Below are 20,595 nucleotides of genomic sequence, written 5' to 3'. Positions count from 1 at the left end.
GAATAATAGTGGTGAGAGTGGACATCCTTGTCTCATTCCTGATCTTAGAGGAAATGCTTTCAGTTTTTCACCATTGAGAATGATATTTGCTGTGGGTTTGTCATATATGGCCTTTATTATGTTGAGGTAGTTTCCCTCTATGCCCACTTTCTGGAGAGTTTTTATCAGAAATCGGTGTTGAATTTTGTCAAAAGCTTTTTCTGCATCTATTGAGATGATCATATGGTCTTTATTCTTCAATTTGTTAATATGGTGTATAACAATGATTGCTTTGCATATATTGAAGAAACCTTGCATCCCTGGGATAAATTCCACTTGATCATAGTGTATGATCCTTTTAATGTGTTGTTGGATTCTGTTTGCTAGTATTTTGTTGAGGATTTTTGCATCTATATTTATCAGTGATATTGGTCTTTAATTTTCTTTTTTTTTTGTAGTATCTTTGGTATCAGGGTGACGGTGCCCTCATAGAATGAATTTGGGAGTGTTCCTTCCTCTGCAATATTTTGGAAGAGTTTGAGAAGGATGGGGGTTAGCTCTTCTCTAAATGGTTGATAGAATTCACCTGTGAGGCCATCTGGTCCTGGGCTTTTGTTTGTTGGAATATTCTTAATCACAGTTTCAATTTCATTACCTGTGATTGGTCTGTTCATATTTTCTGTTTCTTTATTTCTGTTTCTTCTTTCTTGGAAGATTATACCTTTCTAAAAATTTGTCCATTTTTTCCAGGTTGTCCATTTTATTAGCAGAAATTTGTTTTTAGTAGTCTCTTAGGATGCTTTGTATTTCTGTGGTGTCTGCTGTAACTTCTCCTTTTTCATTTCTAATTTTATTGATTTGAGTCCTCTCCCTCTTTTTCTTGATGAGTCTGGCTAATGGTTTATCAATTTTGTTTATCTTCTCAAAGAACCAGCTTTTAGTTTTATTGATCTTTGCTATTGTTTTCTTTGTTTCTATTTCATTTATTTCTGCTCTGATCTTTATGATTTCTCTCCTTCTGGTAACTTTGGGTTTTGTTTGTTCTTCTTTCTCTAGTTCCCTTAGGTGTAAGATTAGATTGTTTATATGAGATTTTTCTTGTTTTTTGAAGTAGGCTTGTATAGCTATAAACTTCCCTCTTAGAACTGCTTTTGCTGCATCCTATAGGTTTTGGATCGTCGTGTTTTCATTGTCATTTGTCTCTTGGTATTTTTTGACTTCGTCTTTGAATTCTTCAGTGATCTCTTGGTTATTTAGTAACGTATTGTTTAACCTCCATGTGTTTGTGTTTTTTATGGTTTTTTCCCTGTAATTCATTTCTAATCTCATAGCATTGTGGCCAGAAAAGATGATTGATATGATTTCAGTTTTCTTAAATTTACTGGGGCTTGATTTATGACTCAAGATATGATGTACCTTGGAGAATGTTCCGTGTGCACTTGAGAAGAAAGTGTAATTTGCTGTTTTTGGATGCAATGTCCTATAAATATCAATTAAATCTATCTGGTCTATTGTGTCATTTAAAGCTTATGTTTCCTTATTAATTTTCTGTTTGGATGATCTGTCCATTGGTGTAAGTGAGGTGTTAAAATCCCCCACTATTATTGTGTTACTGTCCATTTCCTCTTTTAGAGCTGTTAGCAGTTGCCTTATGTATTGAGGTGCTCCTATGTTGGGTGCATATATATTTATAATGGTTATATCTTCTTCTTGGATTGATCCCTTGATCATTATGTAGTGTCCTTCCTTGTCTCTTGTAACATTCTTTATTTTAAAGTCTATTTTATATGATATGAGTATAGCTACTCCAGCTTTCTTTTGATTTCCATTTGCATGGAATATCTTTTTCCATCCCCTCACTTTCAGTCTGTATGTTTCCCTAGGCCTGAAGTGGGTCTGTTGTAGATAACATATGTATGGGGTTTGTTTTTGTATCGATTCAGCAAGCCTGTGTCTTTTGGTTGGAGCATTTAATCCATTCACATTTAAGGTAATTATCAATATGTATGTTCCTATGACCATTTTCTTAATTGTTTTGGGTTTGTCTTTGTAGGTCCTTTTCTTCTCTTGTGTTTCCAACTTAGAGAAGTTCCCTTAGCATTTGTTGTAGAGCTGGTTTGGTGGTGCTGAATTCTCTTAGCTTTTGATTGTCTGTAAAGCTTTTGATTTCTCCATCAAATCTAAATGAGATCCTTGCCGGGTAGAGTAATCTTGGTTGTAGGTTCTTCCCTTTCATCACTTTAAATATGTCCTGCCACTCCCTTCTGGTTTGTAGAGTTTCTGCTGAGAAATCAGCTGTTAACCTTATGGGAATTCCCTTGTATGTTATTTGTCATTTTTCCCTTGATGCTTTCAATAATTTTTCTTTGTCATTAATTTTTGCCAATTTGATTATTATATGTCTCGGTGTGTTTCTCCTTGGGTTTATCCTGTATGGGACTCTCTGTGCTTCCTGGACTTGGGTGGCTATATCCTTTCCCATGTTAAGGAATTTTTCAACTATAATCTCTTCAAATATTTTCTAATTTTGTCCCAGAGGTCTCTTTGGCTATTGTCATTTCTTTTCATTCTTTTTTCTTTAGTCTGTTCCGCAGCAGTGAATTCTACCATTCTGTCTTCCAGGTCACTTATCCATTCTTCTGTCTCAGTTATTCTACTATTGATTCCTTGTAGTGTAGTTTTCATTTCAATTATTGTATTGTTCATCTCTGTTTGTTTGTTCTTTAATTCTTCTCGGTCTTTGTTAAGCATTTCTTCCATCTTCTCGATCTTTGCCTCCATTGTTTTCCGAGGTCCTGGATCATCTTCACTATCATTATTCAGAATTCTTTTTCTGGAAGGTTGCCTATCTCCACTTCATTTATTTGTTTTTCTGGGGTTTTATCTTGTTCCTTCATCTGGTACATAGCCCTCTGCCTTTTCCTCTTGTCTACCATTCTGTGAATGTGGTTTTTGTTTCACAGGCTGCAGGATTGTAGTTCTTCTTGTTTCTGCTGTCTACCCTCAATACACATATTTTAAATGATATTTTATAGTGTTTTATCAGGAACAAATGTCTAGAACTTCCTACTCTTTTTCATTCATCCCTTCTTTTATTACTAATTTTTTTCTTTCTCATTCCACTGTGCTAATTTATAGTTTAACACCTCCAATGAAAGACACACACTACTTTGATATGTGGTCTTTTTGTTTTTAGAAATGCCATTCTCCATGAGCCAGAATCTTTTGATTTGACTTCTGACAGTTGGTGCAGTTCTGTCCCTCTAGACCCCAGAATTATTTTCCTTTTCCATTGATGCATCTGAATTGAAGGAAGATACTATACACCCCTGAAGCCATCCCTTCTAAGATAAAAATATACCCAGTTTATTGTGTCATTTTGGGGATAATATTATTCTACCCTATTCATCTCACTCAGGATTCCCTTGAGTTTGTTACTGTCACTTGTAAAGTATGGAATCCCAAGCCGGAAAAAATTTGGATTTAGCATGCCCAGCACAGAGTACAGGGAGGCTGTAATCTCCTTTGTTTGAACCAGACAGCAACCTGAGATTAAATTACCGTTTTTAGCAACAGTGTCATGTTGTCAGTTCTTATTGAACTTGAAGCTAGATAAAACTTCACATTTTGCTTTTTCAGTAGAACGTCTATAAATCCTGTTTTTCCACTTTTTATTTATATAAAACCAACTGTTTGAACTAAATGTAGGAATTTATATTTGCTCCTGTGAAGTTACATCTTGTCTTATGCGTCTCATTTCTGCCTATTGAGATCATTTTGAATCCGATCTTTCCATCTACCATATTTATAGTTCCTCTTAGCTTTAAGGAACTCACAAACCTCATCATAGCATTTTATTTCATGAGCTCGCTATCAGCCTTCTATTTCCCTCTGGCTACCAATTCACCTTTCACCTTCACTTCACAATTACAGTAGGACATATATCATTTACCACCCCATGTACCTTTCTTTAAGGAATCATATTTTTCTCTTCTATAACACTGTAAACTTTAGCCAACCGCTTGTCCTCCACCAGAGAAAATATGATCTACATGGGTCAATTTGAATACTCTATTTCCAAGGCTACAGTGATGGGTTGTGATGGGGTACAAAACCTGCACAAGATCAGTCAGAATCCTCTTCAAGAGTTTCACTCAAATCAAATGTAAAATACACTTCCCTGGTATTGAGATCATATTAACTGGGAGAATGTGATCATCTACTTAGAATAAAACTGGAAACCTGTTGGCATTAAGAGAGGATAGAACAAATTCATAGTCACTGGCAGTCGTGGAAGAAAGAGGGTTGTGACAACTGGTGTGAACCTTTGGCTCCTACTATAACTAAGGCACAATTGTGCCCTAACATCCTTGTAATGTTAGTGAATTAATCCTGTTTTCATATGAACTACTTTGAGTTGGATGTTATATGTCTTTACTTTTTGTTGTTAATAATTAATAGTAAGAGTAATATATCTTCATTGTAAAAAATTACAAAGCATGGAAAAGCAAAATTTATATAACAGATATATAATACAATATTATAGATATAGATATATCTTTAAAATATTACTTCTAATCCCAACAAGCCCTGTGTAAACAAGTAAATTTTATTCATGGACTTTACTCTGCGGGGAGTCAGATAGTTGTCAGATGAGCAGACACTGCCAGTGGTGTAGTTCTGAGCTTCTAGAACCTAAAATTCTGGGTGAGCTTTGCACACAGCAAAGAATCACTTATGATTTTCCAACTTCACGCTGGTTCAAAAGCAGTTCACAGTCAGTAGAAACTCTACTTCGGATTTTGAACCTGACCTTTCCCTAGGCTGGTGATATACCATATGATATTCTCAGGATGCTGGGAGTGTCAGGGTCAGGGGTCCACGTCAGCCATGTGATCATGAGGGCAAACAACAGGTCCACTTATAACCATGATATTTGTCACTTTCAGTACAGTACTCAATCAATTCCAGGAGCTATTCAATATGTTATTATAATATGGCCTTTGTGTTAGGTGATTTTGCCCAACCGTAGGTTACTATAAGTGTTCTGAGAGCATTTAAGGTAAGCTGGGCTAAGCTATGATGTTCATTCAGTAGGTTAGGTGAATTCAATATATTTTCAATCTACAATACTTTCAACTTTTGATGGATTTATCAGGACATAACCCCACAGTAAATGAAGGAAGATCTGTATATTTTTGTAATTCCTTAGTCAAATAATTTTTTTCTTTCTTTTTTCCTAAAAACAAAATAACAAATACTCAAAACTCACTATTTCTAATTATTTTACTGCATTTTACTGTCATCTGTTTTCCTGAGGTTATTGGTATCTGCATCATGGAAACACTCTGTAGCAGGATGCTGTCATGCATCTCTTCCCAACTCTCATTCAGCGACTTGGGCGAGATGAGATCAGTCATGATGGGAGTATTTACACCATAGACACTGGCCAACACTACAAGCCCAGGCTCCTTCCCATGCACCTGCTTATGAATAGTTCATCAGCACACCAAGGAGTTGGGTAATAGGAAGTATTAAATGCTACTATGTACCATTTGGTCCTCATGCTTTAAATATGTTAACCTACTTAAATCTCACAATGAAACTGTGAGCTAGGGATTATTTTTATCCTCATTTTAAAGGTGAGAAAACAAAGGTACAAAAAAGTTAAATAACTTATCTAAGATAGCACAATTACTGAATTGCAAACTGACAGTATAAAAAAGTTCCATCTTTGTCATCTCTTAGCATGACATGAGAACATTTACAGCCCATGAGATAATAATGATATCTTACATTTTTAAAGTGTTGGGCAAAGATTTCTTTGGTATTTGATATTTGAAAAGGAGTCACCAAACCCCACAGAGTATACTCATGAAAGGCTTTTATTTCCTTCATTTTCCAACTGGAACGTTCTTAAAGGAACGAAGAACAAACTAAAGACTGTTTAGTAATTATCTTTAGTTCCTACTCTTTAGTAATTACCTTTAGTTCCTAAACACATAATCCTATAAAATTTAAGGTTTTTGTATCACTGAAATTTTCAGTATATTGTCAGACCATTTGTTTTGTATCAATGTCTTTGTTATTTGATGTTCATTTCAAATGTATATCTTGTTGTCTTTTTTACAATCTGAGTTCTTCATGATGGTAATTGTTCAAAAATGCCATTTCTTTGGACACTTTCCATTTTCCATTTTTCTTTCCCACTGAGATTATTCAGAATTATATAGTTAGATTTGGGGGATTTTTTTTGGTGAAATTTTTATGACACTTGGGTCACAGTCCTTCTCACATTTCCCTTTGGGTCATGACTTCCTTCTCTTAGATACTCAAATAATCTTTCCTAAAGTCTATGGCCTTTATGGGACTATAGCCCAATATTTCTTTCCTTTGTTTCACAAATATTAGGATGGCATTCTTCTTTTTTCTGCAGGTAACCATTATTCCTATAAATCCATACTTCATTCTTAGTAAAAATGAATTCTGAACTCTTTTCATTTTTGTTTCTTATATTGTCTAAAATTATCAACAAATTATTTCAAGTCTTTATTACATATTTTAATTTTTTCTGCATTTTTATTTCATATAGATACCACCTCATAGATACTTAAATATAAAGTATGGTCAGAAAATAATAAAAGAGTCAATTAACCTTGAATCTGAGTACTGGATCTATCTTTTACTAGGTTTAAAACTTTCAACAAATTAGCCTGAGCTTTATTACATTAGAAAAAATGATAAAGATTGCACTAGCTACTATTTAACTTTGTAGCAACATTACTCCTAAATGGCATAGTAAGCGTGGAGCTCTTGACATTATGCCTGACACATAGTAAGTACTCAAAAATATTGGTTTGTATACTTATAAGAAAATCTTTCTTATGAAGCTTGAAACATTCTTTAAATTCAGTAAAGAAGGTAGGGCTTCCCTGGTGGCGCAGCGGTTGAGAATCTGCCTGCCAATGCAGGGGACACGGGTTCGAGCCCTGGTCTGGGAAGATCCCACATACCGTGGAGCAACTAGACCCGTGAGCCACAACTACTGAGCCTGCGCGTCTGGAGCTCGTGCTCCGCAACAAGAGAGGCCGCGACAGTGAGAGGCCCGTGCACCGCGATGAAGAGTGGCTCCTGCTTGCCGCAACTAGAGAAAGCCCTCGAACAGAAACGAAGACCCAAACACAGCCAAAAAAAATAAAAAATAAAATAAATAAAGAAAGTATTTTAATATAAATGAAAATGAAAATGCAGTTCAATTCTTTCTTCCATGACAATGGAAGAGAGAGCTCTAGTCTTAACAGATGATAACCATGATTGTGTTGACTGATCATGATGACAACATACATAAAGTGCCTAAATTATATAACAGATTTTATGCACATACCCTGCCTACACTTATCTGCAAATCTGGAGTGTATGAACTAATTCTCTCACTTTACACATGGGGAAAATGGGGCTAATAAATTTAAGTGACTTGTCCAAGACCATCCGCTTGGTTGCAGATCTAAGGTTTATATTTAAGTTTGTCTGGTGCTATCCAGAACTGCGTATTTTTTCACCAGTAAAGAAATACAATCAGGGTTTATGGGAGATATTTCTGACATGGTATAAATACCCACTTTACAAAAAAATTGCCTGATGCTAAAGTCTCTTTCCACTATATTGTGCTAACTATTCCTAACTATACCTGGGAACCCAAATATTTTAAACTCAAGACTTAACTTCTAACTAGGCAAATTCACAAAAAGATGTAATATTCTCTAGATCCAAGTCTGTGCCACATTCATATATGGCCCATTGGAAATTTCATATTAAATCACACACATGGATAGATGGGTAGATGGATGGATAAGTAGATTTTTACTTCCAGCCTTTGGTACTTAGTAAAATTAAGAAAGTATGCCTTACCATCCTGGCTATATAAACATATAATTATGCAAATCATTTCCAACTCATCTGATGAGAAAACAGGAAAGAAAGTAGTCAGCAAAGAAAAAAGTGTCATCTCTTTTATGTATAGATACAATTTAAATTGATGTGATACTAGTCAAAACTTATTCATTAATCACTAGCACACTACACTAGATTTAAGTTGGATTAATTAGTTTGCTCTACTTATCACAAGTATAATTTCTCATATTACTTTTAATGACATTTTTAGGTTGTTAAATTGCCAGTGAATTTAGAACTTGAAATATCAACATTCTTTCAAAATGTTAATTTTGTTGATTTTGAAGGGAAATATTATACTGTGAAAAGAACATGGGGCCTGGGGTCTAAAGACCATGGATCAAATCCTGAATCTGACATTTACTCAATGTATTAGGTAAATTATTTCATTTCTATGACTTAGTTTTCTCTTTATTGAAATTGTGAAAAATGGTATTTCTAAAATGAGATAATGCAGATGAAAGTACTTTAGAAGCTATAAAGTATCCTGAAATGAAAAAAATACCCTTGTGATCATTTATGACCTAGAAAAAATTGAGCTGATGTTTAGCTTAGATGCTATTGAAATAAAACCAGAAATGACTTTCTGTAATCCTTTGATATCCAAATATGGCTTAGGTTCATGTGTCCATGTATAAGTAATTTGAAGGCAATAGGATAATTGGTAACTTTTGAAATTAAAAAAGAAAATTAGTAAAACAGTCAATATGAAACAAAAGGAACTTTTAGTGGGATGGATTTTTAAAAGAGTTAAGAATAAAATGCATAAAATAAATTATAGTGTCCCCTTTAAACACTTCTACGAATCACTGATAGTTTAATTATAAATTTACAAACTAAAATAGTAATAATTACTAACATTTATTGATTTCTTACTTTTTCAATCACTGTTATAATCGTTTTATACACATTCATTTCTTTACATCCTAGAACAACTCTATGTGTAAATGTAAATTATTATAATCCTCATTTTAGAGATGAAGAAAGAGATTAAGTAACTTATATAGGGATGTACAATGGTATTAATAGTCAACACTTATTGAGAATTTATACCCTAGAGACTATTTTGAGCACTACATAATATATATATAAATATAAATATAAATTCAGTTCTCACCACAGCACTATGAAGTAAGCACTATTAGTATTTCCATTTCACAGATGTGGCCCAGAAGAGTATACAATTTGCTTGAAATCGCATACTTTGTAAACCACAGATCAGCTGGCTCCAGAGGCCTCACTTAAGCACTAGGAGGAGCAGTTCTTGGTTTGTCTTATAGCTACAAAGTGATAACCTCAGGGTAAAAGCTGGGCAGGCTGCTCTGTGTGCAGTTCTCTTCCACCACACCATGTGTATTTACCAAGGCCCACAGGACACCATGCTCCTAGCAGAGATGAGCCTCTGCTCTCTAGAGCATCACAACAAATGGGAGAGACTGATTTCTTAGAACATTTATTCTGCCTCTATGTTGTGAGATTTTTGCACCATACATTTTGTGTAAGTTCAAGTACTTTGGTCCTTTGCTATCTGAGTTTTACTTTTAGCGATTCCCAAATTCTTACAAATATCTGTCTTTGCTCTCTTCCTCATCATAGTCATCTCAAGCATTTCTGGAATCCTGCTACTTGGGAGGAGCTGTGTGCACACAGTGTACTCACATTATTACATCTGGTTCTCCCCACTGCACAGTGAGGGACAGGCAGAGAGCATGCGGGTCCCTGTCCTCCCTCTCTGGTGCATGACAGAGATTGCAGTCCTGGTGGATTCTAATACGGTGGCAGCAGACTGCAAGCAGAGAGGTTACAGACACATGACATCGGTGCTGGTTACTGATCGGGTCCCCTGGTGAAGCCAGTCATATTTCCTTCTCCATTTACAGGTAAGAGGTCTGAGGCTCAGTGAGGGTGAGTGATGTGGCCAAGTCAGGCTAAGGCAGGATAAACCCAAGAACTGAAGTCACTGTACTCCCAGCGACCTACCAGGATACCCCTGATACCCACCAGGGTTCTTGCCCTCCTTAATCAATAGAAATTGACAAGAGGCCAGACAAGAAATTGGGACCCTTTATTGGGACCCTTGTGGCTGCAGGACGGGGTGAAAACAAGTAACAAGCTCCCTTGCTCGCTTCCCAAGGGGACAAGCTTGTTCCTTATGTGGGGTGAGGGAAGGGGTGTGTCTAGGGGTCAGGCCAGAGGGGTGGCTTAGGTGGTTTGCCCACCCCTTAGGTGATGTTGAGTGCAGGGATCATGCACAGTACCCTGCTTTTGCTCCAAGCACCTCAGAAGTGGCAGTTGGGTTTTTTGTATCTTTTGTCCAGTTTTTGCCCCAACTGCGCATGTATGCAGTGTTTTTTAGTCCCTATAGTTTCTTTGTATTTTGTTGCTCATGCATGCAGCTATTTTTAGTCCCTACAGTTTCTTTGGAGACGTTTGTCCAGGTACAAGCGCTGCAGCAAAGGGGCCCAGGTCCCATCCTGTCTCACCCTCATTCTCTCTCACTTTGGGTAGAGCAATTTGTGTTTAACAGTTTACTAGAGAAGATATCTGTAACTTCTAAATCCAAGTATATACAGAAAGTTACTCTGAAACATATCCAGCTGAATATAACTTTTGTGGGTTTTATTTCCCTCAGGAAAGGTTATGATAACTCATTTTTAAAATCTTTATTGAGATATAATTAATATACAAATATTTCACATATTTAATGTACACATTTTTATGAGTTTAGACATATATACACATCTATGATACCCTCACTACAATCAAGGTATTAAACATACCCATCAGTTCCAGAAATTTCCTTGGGTCCTTTTGTGGGACACTTGTTGGCTGCAGCCACAAGGGTTGTTGAGGAGGTCGTAAATTTGCATAGCGAGAAAGCCTGCTGGGATGGCAAGGCCCAGACCTTCACTTCTTCCCTTTGTAGTTCTATATTAGCAAAACTTCTTTGATAAATTATGTCCACTAACAGGAAAGGGAACCAAGAAAACTCAACATGAAGGAAGGTGTGTTAATCGGGACTGGGGTCCTGAGCTCCATAGCAGCCGTCTACAGCTGTCTGTGGGGATGAGCTTTCTGTATAACAAACCCTGCCAAAGCTTAGAGGCTTAAGGCTGCAATCACTTGGTCTTCCAGCTTTTCTCAGTGGATAGCTGGCCCTCATTTGGGCCACCATGACCCTCCTCTAGACTTATTATTGTTTCTGCCTTGGAGGATATTCGTTCTCCCCAGCTGCAGGGGTATTATTCTCATTTCACAGAGGGGAAAACTGAGGGTGTGGTGGATAAAGGTTGTTGACCTGCCCAGACTATATAGCTAGTAGTGTAGTCAGAAGGCTGTAAAATCGGAACTGATTCTGATTCTTGTCTCAAACCTGTTCTGTCCACTTCGTGTGATGTTAGTCTCCTTTCCTCAGTTTTTCTGCTACTGGTTAAGCCACCATCATCCTGGCTATTTGAACAGTTTCATCCACCCTGTATTTATTGAGAGTATGCTAAGTACCAGGCATTGTGCTGGGTGCTGGGGGCTCGGTGTTGAATGGTCCAGACATGACTGCATGCTCATGGAGTTTACAATCTAATGGGGAGGGGTTTGGGAGACAGACATTGATTACATAACATAAATAAGAATAAAATTTCAAACGAACACACAAAAGACAGCAATCACTTTTTACTGCTTATGAGTCTGTGGTTAGTCATGTGGTTCTGCTGATCTGGGCCAGGCATGGCTGATCTTACCTTGGGCTTCTCTGATGGGCTGGCTAGGGAGTAGTTCATCCTGGAGACCTCAACTCACTATCAAGTCTGGTGATGGGGGTGCCATCCCGCTCTTCATTCAGCTGGCTGCCCTGGGTTTGTTCAAATGGCAGCAGCAGGATCCTAAGAGAATGAGAAGAAGGCTGAAAGGTCCTCGGAGGCTTAGGTTTCGAGCTGCTGTAGTATCACTTCTGCCATCTTCTGTTGGTCAAATCAAGAGACAAGACCGTCCCAGATCAAGAGGTAGGATAATAAACTCATTTCTTGCTGGGAGGAACTGCAAAGCCACACATCAAATGGCAAAGGATTTGGGAAGTGTAGGAAATTCCCTTATTTTTTGAAGTACCTTACTATAGTTGGCATGACTTAGAAACAATGGCTGTGCAAGTCCCTTTTGATGAAAAAGCTGTAACCTCAGGAACTAAAATGTGTGAAGCACATAGAAATCTGTGAAAAATGACTTTTCAGGGAGAGTTTTCAGCAATGCCCCAATGAAGCTTTGGCAGAGGCAAAAACAGTGAAACAAACCCTCCAATTTCCACTTCAGCTAGTATTTGATGAAGTACCAGGGGCAACATGATTGACCCTTTTTGACTGAACAGCTCTGAGTTCTTTGGATAATTCAAGTCCAAGGAGGGCTTCATGAGAGATCTGGATGTTTTGACATAATCCGAGAAATAGATGCCAGAGCAATTAATTTGAAAAACAAAAATGGTTTGACAATATTCATACCCCACAGTTAGTACAGCTGCTTATATCGGAGATACAAGTGTTTGAGATTTGGATATTTGCCAATGATTTTCCCTTGAAATTATACCTCAGCATATTCTTCCACTTTCTCCCATCACATCCTCTTTCCTGCCACATAAAGTTTATCATCTCTTAATTTCTTAATTCCTATTTTTATGGTTTTAGCATAAACTTACAGATATAATGCTACAAAGTTGACAGACACATTTAACTATGTTTAAGTTGTTCAATCTTAAAATCTAATTAAGTATCTATGACCTTACATTTTATATTTTACCTAGGCACAAAGTGAATGCTCACAGAATACAGTTATGTTTGACTGAAGGTCAAAGTAGTTTTTTAAAAGGTAGATTAATAGTTTCTAAAAATAATAAAAAGCTAAAGTAATATGACATGGGGTCAATGGCTACTTTTTAGTTTTATTACTTTAAAACTTATTTTATGAAAATAGTACATATTATGGAGTATTTGGGAAAGGGTAGAAAAAACACAAAGAAGAGAATTGAAATTAACCATAATCAAACACTCAGAAAGCTGCAATTAATATTTTGATGTTAATAACATCCTTTACAAAGGATATTTCATTTTCTAAAAATAGTACATCTGTGGCAGAGTAATTTCTTAGGATCTCTTGCACGTATGTGTAGGCTGTGGGTCTAGTTCTGGATGATGGATGTGGTGACAAAGAACATGTCTCACCTTCTGGTCAAGCCAACTAAGAGCTGGTGCAGCTCCTTCACTTCTCCATTCTTAGCCATGATGACCTTGGAGACCACAGAAGCCACTGAATATGTCTTCAAGATGAAGGAGGGCTCCCTGCCCTGCATCAGCCTCTATGTGTATGAGTAATACAAGATTTCAAGCTCTATCTTTGACTGCAAAATGGGCAATCCTATCCTGATAAATGCCATTTCATGAAAGTTTGATCAGTCTACGTATCAACCTTGTATTTTGGCTATTTTCACTGAACATTATATACAAATGTATACAGTGAGATATATATTATATAACATATAATAATATAATATGGCATATGTAGTATATATATCCCATGTTATAAAACTATTATTATTACTTGCATGTATATTATTCTATGAATAGAATATATTCATATTCTATTCCATGTATATTATTACATGTATATTATTCTATGAATAGAATAGAATAATATACATGTAATAATAGTAGTAAAACGATATATATATACATATACTGCTATTTATGGTCATTTAAATTATTATTTTACTACTGTTATAATTATACTACTGTTTATGTACATATATACATATTCATTTATATATATACATACATGTCATATATATGTAAATAGATATTAATATAATAATGTATATATTATTTATATATATCCTATTTTATTACAGGCATTCAAACATATGAATATCACATATATTTTATTATTGAGCATATAAGTGGATACATTTTAAGTGTCACTTAGCCTATATATTGCCAGACTACATAATCATATCCTCTGAAGCTAGGAAATTCATGCTTAGTTTCTTCTTTTCTGTAGAAAGACTGTATTTTTTAATGTCCCCCAAGGATGACCAAAGTGAGTTTCACATGTACTATATAGTCTTTTTTATTAAGTCAAACTATTACAAGCATGCTCTTCATATTTAGTTGAAAGCTCTTTATTATTTTTCAGTAATGCTGTAATAGATGGACAAAAATGTCACTTTGTTTTTGTTGATAATTAGATTAAGTGATACTCTATCAGATTCAGAATGTAAAACACTGCATTTTAATTTGCACACTACTCCAGCTGTAAAATTTTTAACATCTTATTTATTAATTTGAATTCTTCATTTCATCAAAAAGAAGCTATGGAGGAAAGGAACACAGCTAGTCCATAGTAAAGTTGTACAGTAAAAAAATGCTCTTTCTGAATCCATAGTGTGTTTCCAGTTATATATGCCAGTATCTATATTTCATATAAGCTTGTATATATTGTACTTTTTCCAGTATTCAAGAAAACAAGGTAATTTTAAGTGTCTTGTTTTTAGTTTTTTTCTTTGTAGCATTGATCCATGATTCTCTTAACTATATAACAGAAAATTTTGTAAACTAAGGAGCAGAAATAACTATATGTTAGAGCCCAAAGGACACTGAGGCTGATGATTTACTCTTTCAGTTACAATAACTTCTTGCAAGTTACCTCCCACTGCATCTGCCTTGGTATTTATGGCTCAGACAGTTTATGATAGGGCTTAGTCTTTCCCCAGAAGCAGACCAGCAAAAGAAGAAAGATTTAACCTAAAAAGTTTCCTGGACAAGAAATGTGGATTATTCCATCATTAAAGCAAACTCATTTACATTCAAGGAGCCATAATTTTTCAAAGACAGGTTTATTTTTGTTCTACTTTAATATAAGGAAGTTCAGAGATTTGCCAGTTTCCACAGCATGTGTCTAGTTATATAACAAATAAGCATGAACTCAAGACTGCTATGGTAACTATTTCTACATTCTTTAAATGTAGAAATTTCAGAAAGAAGTACATCCACAAGAAGTGTACAGATATGTCATAATGCGTGGCTCATTGTTCTACCTGGCAAAATCACTGTGACATAAAGAGTTAGGTGATATATCATAATAAGCTAAAAGAGTATGAGCCAGTAAGGTATTCATGAAGACCTCAAAATTTGTAGCAATCCTATTCAAACAAAGTTTCCATTGCTTCGATATCTATCTCAAGCACTGAAGGATGTCTTGTACTGTCATCCTGCAGTGTAACTGTTATTATGACATTTCACCCTGATGATGGTCCTGTGATATTTCACTTGGCCTAAGATGAGCCAAAAAGACGTAGTTTGAAAGGTGGAGATCAGTGAAGTAATTTCTGGGCAGGAAGAGGGAAAATCAAACAGGGCAAACTCCAAGAGCTAAGCCAATAATTTTAGGGGTATGGTTATCAGGCTGACCTTGCTGATAATGTACATTAACTCACCACCCAAGAGGAGGAACAGTCTGGAGAAATGAATCATTTTTTAGTTCTTCCTGAATTTTTAATTTATTATTTAATTTTAACATGTGATTAATTCATGCAATACTAGATATACAAAATACCCTCAAATATTAAAAAGAAGAGTCCAAACTACTTGTAATTCTGCTTTAATCCTTGACAAAAGGAGTAGAACAAATTTAAGATTAAATACTAAACAAATCTCTCATTCTTCATCTGCCCCCAGTTATGGAGACCAAATATTAATGTTTTCATCTAGTATATGTCAGACTTGCACTAGCTTTTCAGAAAATAAATAAGGAGATTGTAGGCATTCTTTTCATGAGAACTTAAAAAGTTATTTCCCAGGGCTTCCAACCTGGTAAATGTCCTGCACTGCCCAGCTCTTGACTGAAATATTTGTTTTGAGTGGCCTCAAAAGTATTTTTGAAGCAAGTAGAGTAATAAATAATTGATAGACATAAATTTATATGAAAACAAACAGACATACTGATATACAGATAAATAGATAAAGCACAGAAGCATAAAGCATATAATACCTTGGAAGAGTCAAAATTTTAAAAATCTGCAATTTATATCCATTATTGTGATACTTGTAGATAAATCATCTTGAGTTTGAAAATTATGTTTTCTAAAAGCATACAAAACTCCCTGTAAGTCAGATTTCCAAATATACTTTTCCTTACATGTCATTAGCCAAGAGTAGATCTTGATCTGTTACTTATATCTTTAGAGGCACTTAACCAATTGATTCATCCCTAAAAGCAGTGCACTCAAGTGTGTTTAATGTGGTTGCATTTGAGAGAATCATTCTTTGGTCAAAAAACAAATGTTACTATTAAAAAGTAGGTATCGTCTACTTGAAATATTTTACTCTAAATATAAAATACTTGCATACTGTGTCATGCTCACAAGTAATAATTTCATGTACTTTATTAATCAGAAAAATTTTGTGTTTTCAACAGTTTAATGTTCTTTGGTCGCTCCAATAAAGTTGGTAGGAAAACAGCCTACAGCAGGCCTAAGGATCTTTTCCATAAAGAGTGCTCAATAAATACGTTAGTGTTAATAGTTTTATAATTGGCAGAGAAACACAATTTCAATCAGCTGTTATCAAAGCTATGGATTCCTCAAAAAGCTATACTTCTTTTTAAAAAAGGCAGTTTTTCAATTCTGCTCGTAATTCTTTTAAAAACACATCATTTCTTAATTTTGTTTATATTACCTCTTTATGCAGAAAAGCAAGACACGTTACCCTGAGTAAAATTCTATTGAGAATTAACATTAATTGAGTGCTTTAGTATGTTATCCCCCCTTTTACCTGCACACCTGAAAGTAAGTCATGCTAGAAAATGTTTTTAATTTTTCAATTTTAGCACTTAAAGCTTAAACAAAATTTATTAGGTTTTGAAAACGCCTTCCCTCGTGATGATATGTTAGCAATTAAGCAGGTAAGGAAGAACAAGAAGCCAATCATGGCCACTGGAAAGAGATATTTATAATGTTGTGCTCACAATAACTTATGTGAAATTTCATAAAAATATGTCTTTCTTGGTTTGTAAAATTAGTCGAGTACACTAAGGGTTTAAAAAAAGATAAGTGAGCCAAAATATTTTTAAAGGAAAAGTTATTTTAGAAAGTTTTGAAAAATCTCAAAAAGTCTTCTAAAAATTTTCCTCATTACATACAATATCAGATTTAATTTCAATACAAATTTATATTTCAAAAGAGTGAGGGATATCAGCAGGATAGTGGTGTAGGAAGCTTCAGGCTCACATTCCCCTGCAGAAATACCGATTTAACAACAACATATGGCCCAAATTGCCTTTGTGAGAACTCCAGAAACCAGGTAAGAGGTCGCAGCACCCTAGGTGAATGCAAAGCCAGAAAGAACTGGATAGAAGCCAGTAAGAAAGTTCCTTGCATTTGCCCACCATGGTCCATCCCGCTGCCTGCACAACACAGCCTGATTTGGAGAAAACTTCCGCATCCCAGGCTCCTCCCTCCACTCGGGAGAGAAAAAGAAGAGTGGACTGTGAGTCTACTGTTCTGGTTTTCAGAGGGCTGCCCAAGGGAAGGGTCTCGTCATGCTTGACTCCAAACACCGATATGATTGGCAGTTCGGTGCCAGACTGAGGGCCTCTGTGACACGATCAGAAAGACTGTCTTACTACAGATAGACACCAGGGGGAGCAAGAGCTTACAGGATCCGGAGAAGAAGGGGTTAAACTTTAACTGGGAAATTATTGCACAAGCCCAGAAAAGATACGCTTCAGAAAAGGTTTTAGACACTCCCCAAATCCCCAGCCAGGCTTATTAGTGAAGGTCTTCCCCCGTATGAAGACAGTAAAGACAGAGAGGTGTGGCTGTTTGTTTGCTTCTAATTAAAAAAAAATTTTTAAAGACTTTATTTCTTTTAGAGTAGATTTAGGGTCACAGCAAAATTGAGGGAAGGTAGAGAGATTTCCCGTATATCCCTGCCCCTGCAAATGCATAGTCTCCCCGCTTATCCACATCCCCCACCAGAGTGGTACACTTATTAAAATTGATGAACCTACAATGAGTCATCATAATCACCTAAAGTCCATTATTTACATTATGGTTCACTCTTGCTGTTTTACATTCTGTGGGTTTGGACAAATGTATTAATGACAAGTATTAATAATTACAGTATCCTACAGATATTTTCAGTACCCTAAAAATTATCTGTGCTCTATCCATCCTCTCCCCCAAACTGTGACAACCACTAATTTTTTTTTTACTGTCTCTGTAGTTTGCTTTCTCCAGAATGTCACATAGGAATCTTATAGTACATAGCTTTTTCAGATTGGCTTCTTTCACTTAGGAATATGCATTTAAAGTTCCTCCATGTCTTTTCATGGCTTGGTAGCCCATTTCTTTTTAGTGCTGAATAATATTCCATTGTCTGGATATACAACAGTTTATTTATCATTCAGGGACATCTTGGTTGCTTCCAAATTTTGGCAATTATGAGTAAATATGCTATAAATATCATTGTGCAGGTTTTTGTGTGGACATAAGTTTTCAGATCTTTGGGTAAATACCAAGAAGTGTGATTGCTGGATAATATGGTAAAAATATGTTTATTTTTGTAAAAAACTGCCAAACTGCCTACAAAGTGGCTGCACCATTTTGCATTCTTACCAATGATGAATGAGAGTTCCTGTTGCTCCACATCCTTGCCAGCGTTTGGTGTTGTCAGTGTTCTGGATTTTGGCCAATCTAATAGGTGCATAATGGTATCTCATTGTTTTGATTTGCATTTCCCTGATGACATATGACATGCAGCACCTTTTCATATGCTTATTTGCCATCTCTGTATCTTCTTTGGAGAGGTGTCTGATAAGTCTCTTGGCCCATTTTTTAATTGGGTTGTTTGTGTTCTTATTGAGTTTTGAGTTCTTTGAACTTTTGGATAACAGTCTTTTATCAGATGTTTCTCTGCAAATATTTTCTCCGGGTATATGGCTTATCTTCTCATTCTCTTGGCATTACCTTTCACAGAGCAGAAGTTTTTAATTTTAATAAAATCCAACTTACCAGTTATTTTTTTTTAATGGATAATGCCATGGACATTGTGTTACCATACCCAAGGTCATTTAGGTTTTCTCATCTCTTATCTTCTAGGACTTTTATTTTGCATCTACGTATTAGGTCTGTTATTTTACATTTAGGCCTGTGATCCATTTTGAGTTATTTTCTGTGAAGGCTATAAGGTCAATGTCTAGATTCATTTTTTAAAATGTGGAAGTCCATCAATTCCAGCACCATTTGTTGAAAAGACTAGCTTTCCTCCATTGCTTTTGCTTCTTATTGAAGATCATTTGCCTGTATTTATGTGGGTCTATTTCTGGGCTCTCTGTTGTGTTGCATTGATTTGTCTATTACTCTGCCAATACCACACTGCCTTGATTACTGTAACTTTATAGTAAGTCTTGAAGTCAAATAACATCAGTCTCCCAACTTCATTTTTCTTCAATATTATCTTGGCTATTCTAGATTTTATGCCTCATCATATAAACTTTAGAATCAATTTGTATATATTCTTAAAATAGCTTGCTGAGATTTTTATTGGGGGAAAGAACTAACATCTTGACAATACTAAGTCTTCCTATCCATTTATTTAGGTCTTCTTTTATTTCTTTTATCAGTGTTTTATAGTTTTTCTCATATAGATCTTGTACATATTTTGTTAGATTTACACCTAAGTATTTCATTTTTTTGGTTGCAAATGTAAATGTATTGTGTTTTTAATTTTAAGTTACACTTGTTCATTACTGGTATATAGGAAAGCAATTGGTGTTTTTCCATTATGAATCCTAATTTATTTTTTAACTTTTTATTTTATATTGGAGTTTAGTTGATTAACAATGTTTTTAGTTGCAGGTGTACAGCTAAATGATTCAGTTATACATATACATGTATCTATTCTTTTTCAAATTCTTTCCCATTTAGGTTGTTACATAATATTGAGCAGAGTTACCTGTGCTATGGTCCTTGTTGGTTATCTATTTTATATATAGTACTGTGTACATATCAATCCTAAACTCCCAATCCAAATTCAGTTGACTTTTGTATGTCAACTTTGTATCCTGCAACTTTGCTATAATCACATCTGTTTTTTCAAATGCCCAAATCTCAACAAAAGATCACAAGGTATACAAAGAAACTGGGGAAAGTGGCCCATTCAAACTTACAAAATAAATCTCTAGAAACTGACCATGAAGAAACAGAGATCTATGAATACTTCACAATGAATTCAAATAACAGTCTTAAAGATGCTCAATAAGCTAAATAGAACATAGACAACTAAATACAATCAGGATAACAGTGAAAAAAATGGGAATATCAGGAGAGATAGAAACTGTAAAAAAGAACCAAATAGAAATTCTGGTGCTAAGGAATACAATAACTTAATTGACATATTCACTAGAGAGGTTCTGCAGTAGATTTTATCAAGCAGAGAAAAGAATCAGAGAACTTAAAGATAGGTCACTTGATATTATTGAATCAGAGATGCTAAAAGAAAAAAAATGAAGTCAAAAGAGCATAAGTATTATGAGACATTATCAGGAAAACCAATATATGCCTTATGCAAGTCTCAGAAGGAGAAGAGAATTAGCAAGGAGCAGAGAGCCTATTTGAAGAAATAATGATCA

At 35.4% G+C, this 20,595-nt stretch overlaps 1 long non-coding RNA gene across 1 annotated transcript in view; it reads left to right on the top strand.

Annotated features, from left to right (window-relative positions):
- Positions 1–20,595, top strand: part of LOC309638421 — a 1,167,492-nt gene that overhangs the window by 431,544 nt on the left and 715,353 nt on the right. The gene's annotated exons all lie outside the window — the stretch shown is intronic.

The sequence above is a fragment of the Balaenoptera physalus genome (genome assembly GCF_965194825.1).
Source record: "Balaenoptera physalus genome assembly, chromosome: 11".
NCBI classification, from domain to species: domain Eukaryota; kingdom Metazoa; phylum Chordata; class Mammalia; order Artiodactyla; family Balaenopteridae; genus Balaenoptera; species Balaenoptera physalus.
The sequence above is the reverse complement of the archived record's forward strand: the minus strand, read 5'-3'. Positions and strand labels throughout refer to the sequence as shown.